The sequence below is a fragment of the Mastomys coucha genome, unplaced genomic scaffold (genome assembly GCF_008632895.1).
Source record: "Mastomys coucha isolate ucsf_1 unplaced genomic scaffold, UCSF_Mcou_1 pScaffold1, whole genome shotgun sequence".
Taxonomy (NCBI): Eukaryota; Metazoa; Chordata; class Mammalia; order Rodentia; family Muridae; genus Mastomys; species Mastomys coucha.
Window position 1 is genome coordinate 63934832 of NW_022196891.1, and position 11950 is coordinate 63946781.

Below are 11950 nucleotides of genomic sequence, written 5' to 3' on the forward strand. Positions count from 1 at the left end.
GTTGGAATATTGTCCTGAGTCTTAGTGTTGTATTGTTTCTACTCTATGTTAGTTCTGCTATCTACTCAATTTCTTCCTAGTTAGGTCCTATGTACTCTATTTTAATACCTGCCCAGAAATGTGAAGGTAAAGGAAAGCTTGAAAAATAGTATCTGTCTGTCCATCTGGTTTTGGGGCACTTGGGTAATGCTTATGAGGAAAGAAAGTGCTAGCCCAGGGACCAAGGGTAAAAATCAAAGACCACTGGTCTGAAAAAGAAACAAAACAACCCCCTCCTAAATGTAGTGAAAAAAAAAAACGACTCCAAATGACACTCTGCTATAGCCATAGGCCAGTGCCTTGCTCAGCCATCATCAGAGCAGCTTCCTCCTGCAGCAGATGGGAACAAATCCAGAGACCCAGAGCCAGACAATGTGCAGAGAGTGAGAGATCTTGGAACATCCATCCCTAAACAGAATGTCTCCATCAAATCTCTCCCCTCAAGGCTCAGGGAACCCTGAGCAAGAGGAGGTAGGAAGGGTATAAGAGCCAAAGTAGGTGCAGGACATCAATGAAACAGACCCTTAATATCAACACAAGCAAATCTCCCTTGAACTCACAGAGACTGACTGAAGCAGCAGGCACGGGTCTACACCAGAGCCTCTGCTTCTACATCATGGCTTCCTGTTTAGTGGCTTTTACAAACTCCTGAGTGTGTGAGCAAGTGGGTCTCCGATTCTTGGTCTTTACTTGGTTTTTTTTCCCCCTTCTTTTGGGTTGTCCTGTCCAAACATGTGATAGTTTTGTTTTATCTTATTCTACTTTATTTTTTTTTCATTGTTGTTCTTACATTTTGTTGTTAGCTCTTAAAAACCTGTTCTTTTCTAATGAGAGACAGAAAAGGAGTTGATTTTGGAAGGGAAGGGAGCAGGGGAGGTACTGAGAGGAGTAGAGGGAGGAGAAACCATAATTAGGATCTATTGTGAGAGAAATCATCTATTTTCAATAAATTGAAAAGTCTATTCTCAATCTATTTTTTAAAAAAGCATTGAGAATTCTAACATGCAGTAATATGATCCCAGCATCTCTATCTGGCTTCCAAGGCTCTTGGTGAGTCAGGCTTCACCTTTCCTCTTCCTTGCTTTGTCAGCATGCAATCACACAGAACACTGTGACCATCTTTCCTTGGTATCTTTCTGCTTATTTCTTCTTTCGTACTGAGATTATTATCTTTTCCACCTACAACTATATGTAGTTTTCACTGATATCTTCTGTTCTCACAGCTGACAAAATACAGCTCAGCCCTTCAGTCTAGTCTTTGTTTAACATGTTTTAGAGTACACCATGTTTCTTCCTCATTTAGGTGGTGACATGTGAGTGTAGGGACATTACATTCTCTGAGAGTAGTGTAGGGACTCATTGACATGTAGGTCCCATTTCCTGAGGGCCAAGTGCTCTTTTTCCTAGTCTTATCTTGATAGAGGGATTCCCAGTGTGCTTCAGTTTCAAGGGCCGTTTTGGGGTATTATTTTTTGTTTCTTTCTCTCACTCTACATTATGACTCACTCTATATTAAACAAATACTTATGTGTATAGTGTGTTTTGCCTGCATGTATGTCTGGGCACCACGTACATGCCTGGTGCCAGCCAAAGTAAGAAGGTGTTGCTTTTCAAGGAACTAGAGTTACAGGGGGTTGTGAGTCACCACATAGGTGCTAGAAATTTAATGGGGTCCTTGACAAGAGCAGACAGTGCTCTTAACCTCTGTGCATCCTCATTAGCCCCCATACATTCAAGGAATGGTCCTCTTCAGGTGGGTTAAAACTCTGCTGTCTATTTTGGGAACTGAAGCAAGAGCAGAACTCTCCTGTCTCTTTTTCTGAGGCTTTTGCTTTTTGTTCTTGAAGGGGATGAAATATACAGTGGTCCGCCATACAAATGGTAAGTTATCTGAAGAATTCAGTCTCTCAGCTCTGTAGCTTTCAAAGTACAGTGGAAGAAGAAACAGTAATTTGGTTCAGGTTGAAGTGTTAGTCACATTCTGTAGCTCAGAGTAAACAGGGAGGCATAGACTATGGGAAATAAAGCCACTGTGGTGTCTTAATGCCTCACTCTCTTTTTCTCACTTATTAGAACTAGTAAGTGATATAATATATATATATATATATGTTTAAAAAGTAAGATGTATATATTTATATGAAGTAATACATAAAGATTTAAAAAGTAATATATACATATATAGCATATATATATAACACACTGCTTCAGGAAACAATTTATGAATCATAATCACTGTAGGATCTTCTATATGTAATTTCTAAATGGATATTTTAGATTTTCTTCCACTATTGTCAATGGATAAAAGCTTTCTTATTGTTGCATCTTTTCCAACTCTAAAGGTACTTCTGCTTCATCTACATCAGTTGTCTCTATCACTCTCAGGCTCCCAGAACACAGGCATGGCTCTTGGAATAGTGCCTGGCACATTGCATCTATTTGTCAGGGAATGAGTCAGCTGGGCTCGCTACCTGCTTGCAACGGCTCTTTGCATTCCATTAGCTATCATTTCTGATCCCTGCCCCTTTTCCTTAATTTCATGTCCATATGAAATTTCAATAAAACAGACTTGTATTTAAGCAATACAAGCATAGGGTAAACAGAAACAGTTTTATATATTGTGAGGAACATTTGGTTGGAACCACATGCAGCAGGGCAGCAGTGGGGACAGTACATAGGGAAACCTACATGCCAGGCTGAGAACTGCTATATCACCAGAGTATATAGTTGGCATTCATTTGATTTATATTTTAGTCTAGGGGAAAAAAAACTATTTTAGATCAAGAAACCCTGGCAATTCTGAGCTGTAATTTTGCAGTTGGAGAAGAGCGACTGAAACCAATGAAGTATGACTTTAGGGAAGAGGAGACAGAGGAAGACAGGAAAATCTAAGGAAGTGGCTCACTAAGAATAATGCCTTGGTGTCCCCAAAGTAAGGTTGTCCAACTTACAGTCTGTGAGGAGTGAGGTTGTCCTTTTACTGGATTCAGCAGTGTTGATTTTTCTGTCCTTAGTCCCTCAGGTTGGATGCTTATGTATCCAGGTGTGCCTAGGGACTGTGAGCAGAGCGACAGTCAGCTTTCCTTGGCCAGTCTCTGTGGTCCCCTTCCTGGGTGGCTTCTCCCTGTAGAGGAGCTAGGCAGCTGTTAGTGCCTTCCTGTTCTCAATCCACTTTTATATTAACCTTGTCCCTTTTTTTTTTTTTTCACGAGAAGGCAGGATCTTTATACATGCTTCTAGAAGGACCCACCCCTTTTGATTCTTAGAAAAAAGAAATCATGATCACTGCAGATGGAAGCAACTGTTTCCAGACAACTACCAAAAGTCACTTCCAAGAAAGATTTGTCTCCAGCTTCCCCTTTCGATGCTTTCAAGCACAAGTCAATTCTCCTCAGGAGTTTGTTCAGGATGAACACCTTGTCCTGGACAGAGCACCACAGGGTCATTTCCAACATGCGGTGCTCCTTACCTCCTGTGTTAGAGGTCTCCAGCCCGACTCAGCAGACACCAGGGCACAGACGCAGAAGCAGAGGCTTGGGACGGGACTCTCTAACAGTTTGCTCCCATGGCCATGCCAGTTGATGAGGTCCACAGCAAGCCTGAGACCATGGAGTGCTGGCAGAAAACCTCGAGCCGGACATTTGATGGTGGCAACTCTGCATCCACAGCTGCAAGTCTGGAATCCAGAGAACTGAAGTTTGTTTGTTTTTAATAATTATTTTGTTACTTTATACTAGTTGCCCAAAGTAGAAAGTTTATAAAGTTGCACAATGTTTCATTGAGACATTTTCAGGAACATATGAAATGCCATTTGATTATATTCCCCTTACATCTCTTTTTCATTCTTTTAAGATTTTAATTAATTTTTTTGAGAATTTCATACATGAGAACTATATTTAAATCATTTACACTTCTTCTTCTTCCACTTCAACTCCTTCTTTGCCCCCCATCCCCTGTTAAATTGATGATCCCTTCTCCTCAATTATCTTTGACCTGCGCACAACTTTGAATTTTTTTAAAAATGGAGTTAGGCCACATAGGGTGAAAATGTTCTCCCCAAGAGTCATAAACTAGCCAAACCCCCAGTGCTAGGCAGAGGAACTGAGCTGGAACTGACCTTTAAGCCTCCTCCTGAGGACCAGCTCTCGTGCCATCTGAAGGAGTTATGCAAGTAGCCGTGGAAGACAAGTGATCAGTAGTTCTCCCCAGTGTAAAAACCTGTGAACGATACACGTGTCCTGCTCAGCAAGACATCATAGTGGTGCAATTAGTGGTACTTTTATCATGAGAGTAAGCCATGGCTCTCTAATGGGACTGAAGGGGTACTCAACAGGAGGAACTCCATCCCTGTGGCTGTTAACCTAGCCAACTACTCATGGCTGGTGAGGTCATAGACCCTAGAGGAGAACCTACTACTACCATTTTCCTAAACCAATATAGCTTCTAATCAACTGTATTCTAAGAAGTTAACCTTATATTCACAGATAAGTGCACCCCTCTTCACTAAGGATGCTTCTGATTGCAACAGGTGGAGCCCCAGTACAGATAAACTCAGCTGCTTATAATATAGAGAATGAGTGACCAGAGTGTGCCTCGCCCTAGTTGATATGTCTGCAGTGCCACCTGAATACCAAAGGCTTAGGGAAGATCAAAGAAAAGGGGAGGAGAGATTGTTAAGAGCAAGAGGACCAGGATGCCTGCCGCAGGATAGCTCCTTCTAGGCATTACATAGGAGATGTACCCACATTGCTATTGTAAATGCTGGAATCCCAAAGCACCAGAGTTTGGAGTTCTGATGTCCAAAGGCAGAAGAGTATTCCAAGTCAAGGAAAAGTGAGAACTCTGTCTTTCTTTTGCACGTTTACTCTATTCATGCCCCTGACCAATTGGATGGTGTCTGCCCACACTGAAGTTGGATCATCCCGATTCAGTGGACATTTGAGTCTCATACCAGTTTTTGGAAACAGCTTTGTGGCTACACCTGAGTTAGTTCAAACATTCAAATAAAGTGCCAAAATATATATTTCCCATCCAGCGAAAGAAGAATTGGCTTACTGCCTAGTGAGCTTTGTGAATAATGCTTCACCAGCTTAGCATCCTTTAATCCTGTCAAAGATGTGTAAATCTAACCACCTTTTGTTAATTGACACCTATATGCTGGTCCTTTAGCCATACTTAATCTTCAGTCAGGCTGTTCTAACTATACAGAGGTTCACTGTGGATTGACTTTGAGTCTGCTAAATTTGTGTGTGTGTGTGTATGTGTGTGTGTGTGTGTGTGTGTGTGTGTGTGTGTGTGTGTAGGAGAGAGAGGAAGGGATAGAGAGAGATTTGTATGTTTAGTAAAGTTTATTTAAAAAAAAACAAGAGAAATCAATGAAAAAGTAATAGTTTTACCCAACATATCAATGTGCTATAACTATTCTGCAGGTGACGGAAAGAACACTGAACTATTGCCAAAAGAAGAGAGAACAATACTTGGGTGATGTTGTTTATCTTCAGATGTCCCCAATCTCAAATGCTATGACAGACACAAAATATAAAATTAACACTTAGGTATGTATGTAAATAGTATGCTCATGATAAAGTGATAAGCATGACTAAAATAAATGTATGCCATGTACTCACAAACACATTCACCCAAAATACATCATAACAAAATAAAGATGGACTATTCCCAGCAATTACCGTACCATTCTTTCAACAGTGGTCATAAGTGGTCTAAGCCACTGAGTCGGTGTGTGTCCATTCTTGACTATGTGAATCTGTATGAAATCATGTTTAGCCACCGGCGCCAAGCTTGGACACTAAGAAACACTGTGTTTTTGCTATGCATTGCAACTTGTGCTGCTTCTATGGTTGGCCTTGAAAAAAAAAAAAAGGCTATCCCAGGTGTGGCATGGTGTCACCAAATCCATGCCAAATACTCCGTGTTATGGAGCTTTCAGGACCAGGCTGACTTAGTATTTCCTTGTCAGGCCATGGATTCTTTGTTTTGATTTGGTTTGGTTTGGTTTGGTTTGGTTTGGTTTTCTAGGCAGGGTTTCTCTGTGTAGCCCTGGCTACACTCTGTAGACCAAGCTGGCCTTGAACTCAGAAATCCACCTGCCTCTGGGATTAAAGGAGTGTGCCTGGCTCAGGCCATGAATTCTTGTCAATGGCCAATGTAGTATTTCCTTGTCAGGCTGTGGATTCTCGATGTCAGCCAGTGTGTGATCTGTGGGCTCACAGAGGCCTTTTCTGGGCCAAAGTACAAAGTTTCCCTCAGACCCAGGCCTTGGGTAAGAGTCTAGAAAGAGATCTTGCAGGCTTTTGGAGTTCTATTCAGACTCTGCATTATCTTGGGACTCTGATTTGATGGTTGGTACTCTGAAATTTTGGTCTTCTCAGCCATGTAGACACAACACTCATCTCAAATCTACTATCTCTATGTTCAGTCCTTGAATACTCTAGAATTTGGCCTCTTGAGTCAGAACTCAAAGGGTTGGTCTTGTTTTCAGTTTTTCTCAGGACCAGACCCCCTGATCTTGCTGGGGCTGGATGTGTAGAAGTGGGATGTAGGGTTATCATTTACTCAATGTAAATATGTCTGGTGATCTCTGGACCCAGATGCAGATCTATCTCTTCAGCAGTGAGCCCGTCTGTGGAGCCACTAATGTTAGAACCCTGAACTGCTGCCATGATGAGAGGTCTTTTGGAAACAAAGACTTGTTGCCTGAGTGACAATGGTATAAGCTCTGGTCTAGTCCAGGAACTGCCTGTGGGGGTGTCATGGGGGCAATTAGATATTTAGTGCTCAAAAGGTGTGGATGAGTTCTTTCATTGGAAAGGCACTAGGCAGTGTCAAGAGTGAAGAATCTCTCTGCACGTATGGAAACCTATTACTGCTCTAAGTTTTACATCCTAATGGGTAGTAAGTGTTTGGATCTCGCTTATGACAGGATCTACAACTGGCCTATAATAGTAGCCTGATTCTTGATGGCGAAGGCTCAGGCAAAGTGCAGAGTGAAGTTTAATTCCATTCCTTGGAACTCCAAATGCTCCATGTGCAGCCATCCAGAATAATGTTATCCATAGGCTTGTGGCTGTTCAAGTACTCCAAATAGGACAGTATGTCTTTGTATATGTAGCTTGACTTGTCCCATGGAACATTGTAGGTGGCAGAGGGCAGGCTGTGGTTTGCTCACCTTCTTAGTGAGGCTAACACCTTTGAGCAGGAGCTTGAAGTCACCAGCACACCTCTGAGCTCTACAGCTTTTGTCCTGCTCCAGCCTTAAACCAGGCTGCGTGGGACATGATTAATCTTCTGGACAGTGCTAGATTCATCGGGAGGGCAGGACATTTTGTTTTAACTCCAGTGCGTGGCGAGGCGAAAGTGTTCAAATGCTTCTATTGGCATGGAATCTCAAACAAAACAAAACAGAACAAAACAAAACAAAAAACCCAACAACAACAACAAAAAGAAAAACAGATCTGATGAGCTTTCTAGGCAACTGGGGGACCCTGAGACACCAATTTACTCAACATTACCCTCTTGACCACTCACAAGCCCATCTGGAAAAATCTCACTTACCAACCCATTTTTAACTTCTTTTAACCGGCCTGGATCACCAGCTGGCTAGAAGCAGAGGTCTTGGAGGCAGACCTATCAGGGGTACTCTTAGCTGTAGTAACAACAGCAGCCCTTTATCCCCTGGTTGATTGAACAGAGCCTTTTACTACTCAATGGGTTTCTCCATTCAACTTCCATTTAAGGTTTTGTTTTGAACTTGGTAGGGTGATCTGCACGTTCTTTTTGAGAAGTCTGAGTGATTTTCAGTCTTATCTAGATCATGTTGTAATTTCCAAAGTGTTTGGAAATCAGTCTTGACTCCAAGTTTAATGGAGACACCAAATTACAAAGAGAGAGCATTCCTTTCTAAAAACAAAGATATCTAGGTAAGCAGAGGATGAAACCATAGGAAGAGGAAATAAATATTTGCTAATGGGTCACTATTGGCAGTAGTGACTGGGTCCACTTCTCCTTTCCACCCTCTGATCCTGTGCTTGTTAATTCCAGCAGTGGAGGGAATGATTCATTGTATTAGGTGCTGATTTAAATCTTATACAATGGGCTCCAGGGTAAGATGGAAGATTAGAAACCGACTAGGTAACAGAGAAGAAATAGAATAACAAAGAATGGGCTATCGTACAGAAAGGCAGCACATCAGACATCGTAAAAGAGGTGTTAGGGCAGCTGAAATGGAGAGAGATGTGAGCTACACAGGGAAATGGAAGAGGCACCTGGTAGCTTCCCACCAAGGTGCAGGAAAATATTTCCCACAAAGTAGCCAAAGCTGCCAGTGAAAAGAAAACTAGAAGTCTGTCAGAAGATACGTTCACAACTCTTTCAAACCTTCAAATCCAGTAAGGGTGTTTGGCCTGATGCTGGGTCCTCTTTCATGGCAGCACACCATTGGGGAAGAAGCCTGTTTTATTACTCCATATATCTTGGAGTGCTGTGGCCAGGAATGATCTTGAAAATGATTTACTCATAATGAGGGTCTGAACCAAGGAGTAATCATAAGCCAGAGAGCCTGGGGACCGCTTGGAGCAATGTCTATGTGGGAGACGGCTGTGCCAGGAAGTGGTAGAGAGAGAGGAGGCTGAAGTAGAACATGGGAAAGAGTCCAGATGGAGGAGACTAAGGTTTGCAGGGCACAGTGGAAGCAGCCATGCCCGATATAGTAGGGAGCAAACCCTGTCACTCGAGGACAGCTATGGAAAGGGACAGCTGCCAGCCTCTGAGGTCATCAGGATCATTAGCCTCAGCAGCTGCCACTCTGTTGCATGGTTTCTTGCTGGTAATAATGCTTGGAGCTTCTGTCCAATGGAGTACTTGATTTCCACAGCCTCCTCTTTCCCACATGACGTTTAATGCTAGGTGAGATGTGAATGCAGTGACACCAGTGCTGTGGTACACATCTCACTGCGGTTCCTTTCCAGAACTCTCCAGCATGCTTGGGTAGTAAGCCTTAGCTTATGTATTAGCTACTACAAGGAGGGTGACTTTGAGAGACTTTGGAATGAGTGAGAAAATGCCCCCAGCCCACAGGCTGCAAAAATAAATGATGTCAGTAACGGCTACTGGTACTCAAAGAAGCAAGGGTCGAAAGTGAATACAGATCTTCTAGGCAGCCAACTCTAGGGTGATCTGGGACCAGCACCTGCCTGAACCTCAGAAACACGAGTTTCCACTCTGGACTTGGAAAATGCCAGGACTGGAGGAGACAGAAATTAATACTTTGAAGTAATAATTTGTCCAACTATTTCCTCCTTAGTGTATTCCTTTTGTTGTTTTTGTAATAATTGTTATTACTTCTTACTTAATAAAAAAAATTTGCTTTATTTATTTATTTATTTATTTAGTTAGTTAGTTAGTTAGTTAGTTAGTTGTGTGTGTGTGCATGTGCGTGTGTGTGCATGTGTGTGCATGTGTGTGTGCATGTGTGTGCATGTGTGTGTATGTGTGTGTGCATGTGTGTGTGTGTGTGTGTGTGTGTGTGTGTTTTCACTGAGGCTAGAAGAAGACTTTGGATCTGTTGGCTTGGAGTTACAGGTTGCAAGCAGCTGTAGATCCTGGGAGTAGAACTCTGGTCCTTTGAAAGAGCGTCAGCCTCTTACCCCTGAGCTATCACTTCAGTAAGCTTTTTTTTTTTCTCAATAAGCTTTTCTGTTCTATCCTTCATTCCTCTTCCTATTTCTATCAAACTTCTTTCATATGCCTTTCCTACTGGACCCTTTCCTAACATTCTTCTATTTACTCGTTCTTTTCCCTCTTTTTTATTTCACCTTCCTATTTCTTCTTTCATTTTCCCTTTTGTGGTTAGAATGAGAACTGTCCTCCTTAGATGCACACCTTTGAACACTTGGTCCCTACCTGGTAAGTGAGAAAATGCTCCAGCCCACAGGCTGCAAAAATAAATGATGTCAGTAAGGGCTGTTTGGGGAATGTTCAGAACCCTTCAGACGTGAAGTCTTGCCATAGGAGTTACCTCACTGCCAGGCGCCTTCTGTTTTCTCTCTGCTCCCTGTGTGCAGATGAAACGTGATCACTCTGCTTCCTGACTGCCAAGGGAGCCTCCCAGGACGCTGCCATCTCTTCCCTGTAATGGTGGATGCCTTTCCCTCCAGAACTGAAAGTAAAAACAAACCCTTTCTCCCATAATTTGTTTTGTTTTGTTTTGGTTTTTTTTTTTTTTTGGTCTGATTAATTTATCTCCACAACAGAAAAGCAGTGAATACACCTGTCCCCTCCTTTACATTCCCATTTGTTACTTTCACTTTGATTATAATTAATTTTAACTTTATGTCTTGCGAGATTTGACTTTTGACATTTTTCCTTTCTGTGTTTTTTGGTTTGGTGGTCTTGCTTTTGCACGGCTTTGTTGAGTTATAGTGGGACTCAGAGCCTGTAAGAGATGACTGCTCACTCACTTCTGAGGGCAAATTGGAACAAAAATATAAGAAACACAAAGATATCAAGTCAAACACGCATTCCTTGAAAGGCCATACCCATATCTCAGTAAGCAAGTCAGAAGGCACTGAAGTGCTGAACGGGAAAGATAAAAATGAACAGAAAATTCAAAGAGCTATGAGGTTTGAATCATTCTTGCTTTTCCAAGAACAGGAGGTGAATCATTAATTTGTGCTGCTATTTTTAACCTTCCAGATTTTAAATGTAAGTACTCATAGGAATATGAATTATTCTTAAAACAACCTTTATTGTCTCAAAGGGTCTGGTAATTTGTGCTTTCATTTTAATTTGATTCTGGTAATTTAAAAATTCCTTTTCTGCTATACAGGACATTAAAAAAATGTATTGTTCAGTCTCTATGTTTTTGTGTAGTTTTTGTAAGTTTTCTTGCTATCTATTTCTAATTTTATTGTACTATAATCTGATAAGAAAAGAAATTTTGTTGATCTCTTTGCCTTTCGAATCAAATTGTTTTGGCTCTTTGAGTCTTTTTTTTAGGACTTCATTTGTGGCCTGTAGTGTAGTGTATTTTAGACAAGTTTCCATGGGCTGGTAAGAAGGATTTGTGTTCTGTACATGTTAGGTGGGATATTCTGTAGACATATGTTAAATCTGTTTTGCTTCTTTGCTATAACTTAACTATGAGTTATCTTTGTTGATTATTAGTTTGAATGATCTATCTAGAGATAAGAGTAGTTTATTAAAGTCACCTACTATTATTGTATAGGGACCTACTTGACCTATCATGTTTAATAAATCTTATTTTATAAAATGGGAAGCCTAGTGTTTAGTGTATATAATATATAATATTAATATAGAATAAATATACCTATTAAATGTATAATAATGTATCATATATACATATATATTTATGTCTTATAGATGGCTTGTGTTCTAACTAATATATATATAGTGGCCTGCTATGGACTACTCAAGCTGGGTATGGAGGTCCCTTGGATGTGGGTTGTCAAGGCCAGGTGGGTAAGGATTTGTTGGTGACAAACAAAAACAAACACAGAGGCAGTTTAAATCTGAGTGTATTTTGCAGCTCTCAAGCAAGGGTTTTATGCATAGAGAAGCAGGTATCACAACAGTGAAAACCTGTGTTCAATGAAGCAATGCAATAGGACAGACATTGTAATAATCATTTGGCACAAGAAAGTACAAAATCACTCAACTACTATCACTTCAAATATATATAGTCAATGAAGCAGCCAGGTAGAATGGATATGATTATGATTATTTAATACATCAAAATACAAAAATCATCTAAAAGTAGTGGCAAATTTCTAAAAACAAGCTAATGAATTGCTATGATCAGTTACTATTTAATCTCTAGTTCCTGTTCTTCTGTAACTCTTCAAAGCATAAATTTAAACTGTTTTAATTCTTTGTATTT

The 11950-nt window shown here is 40.9% G+C and overlaps 1 long non-coding RNA gene across 2 annotated transcripts in view; it reads left to right on the forward strand.

Annotated features, from left to right (window-relative positions):
• Positions 1-5725, forward strand: part of LOC116070986 — an 84465-nt gene extending 78740 nt beyond the window's left edge. For both annotated transcript variants that reach the window (XR_004110658.1, XR_004110659.1), the window contains one exon: positions 5466-5725. This is a non-coding gene — a long non-coding RNA (uncharacterized LOC116070986). The remainder of the gene's footprint in view (positions 1-5465) is intronic.
• The last annotated feature ends 6225 nt before the right edge of the window (positions 5726-11950 follow it).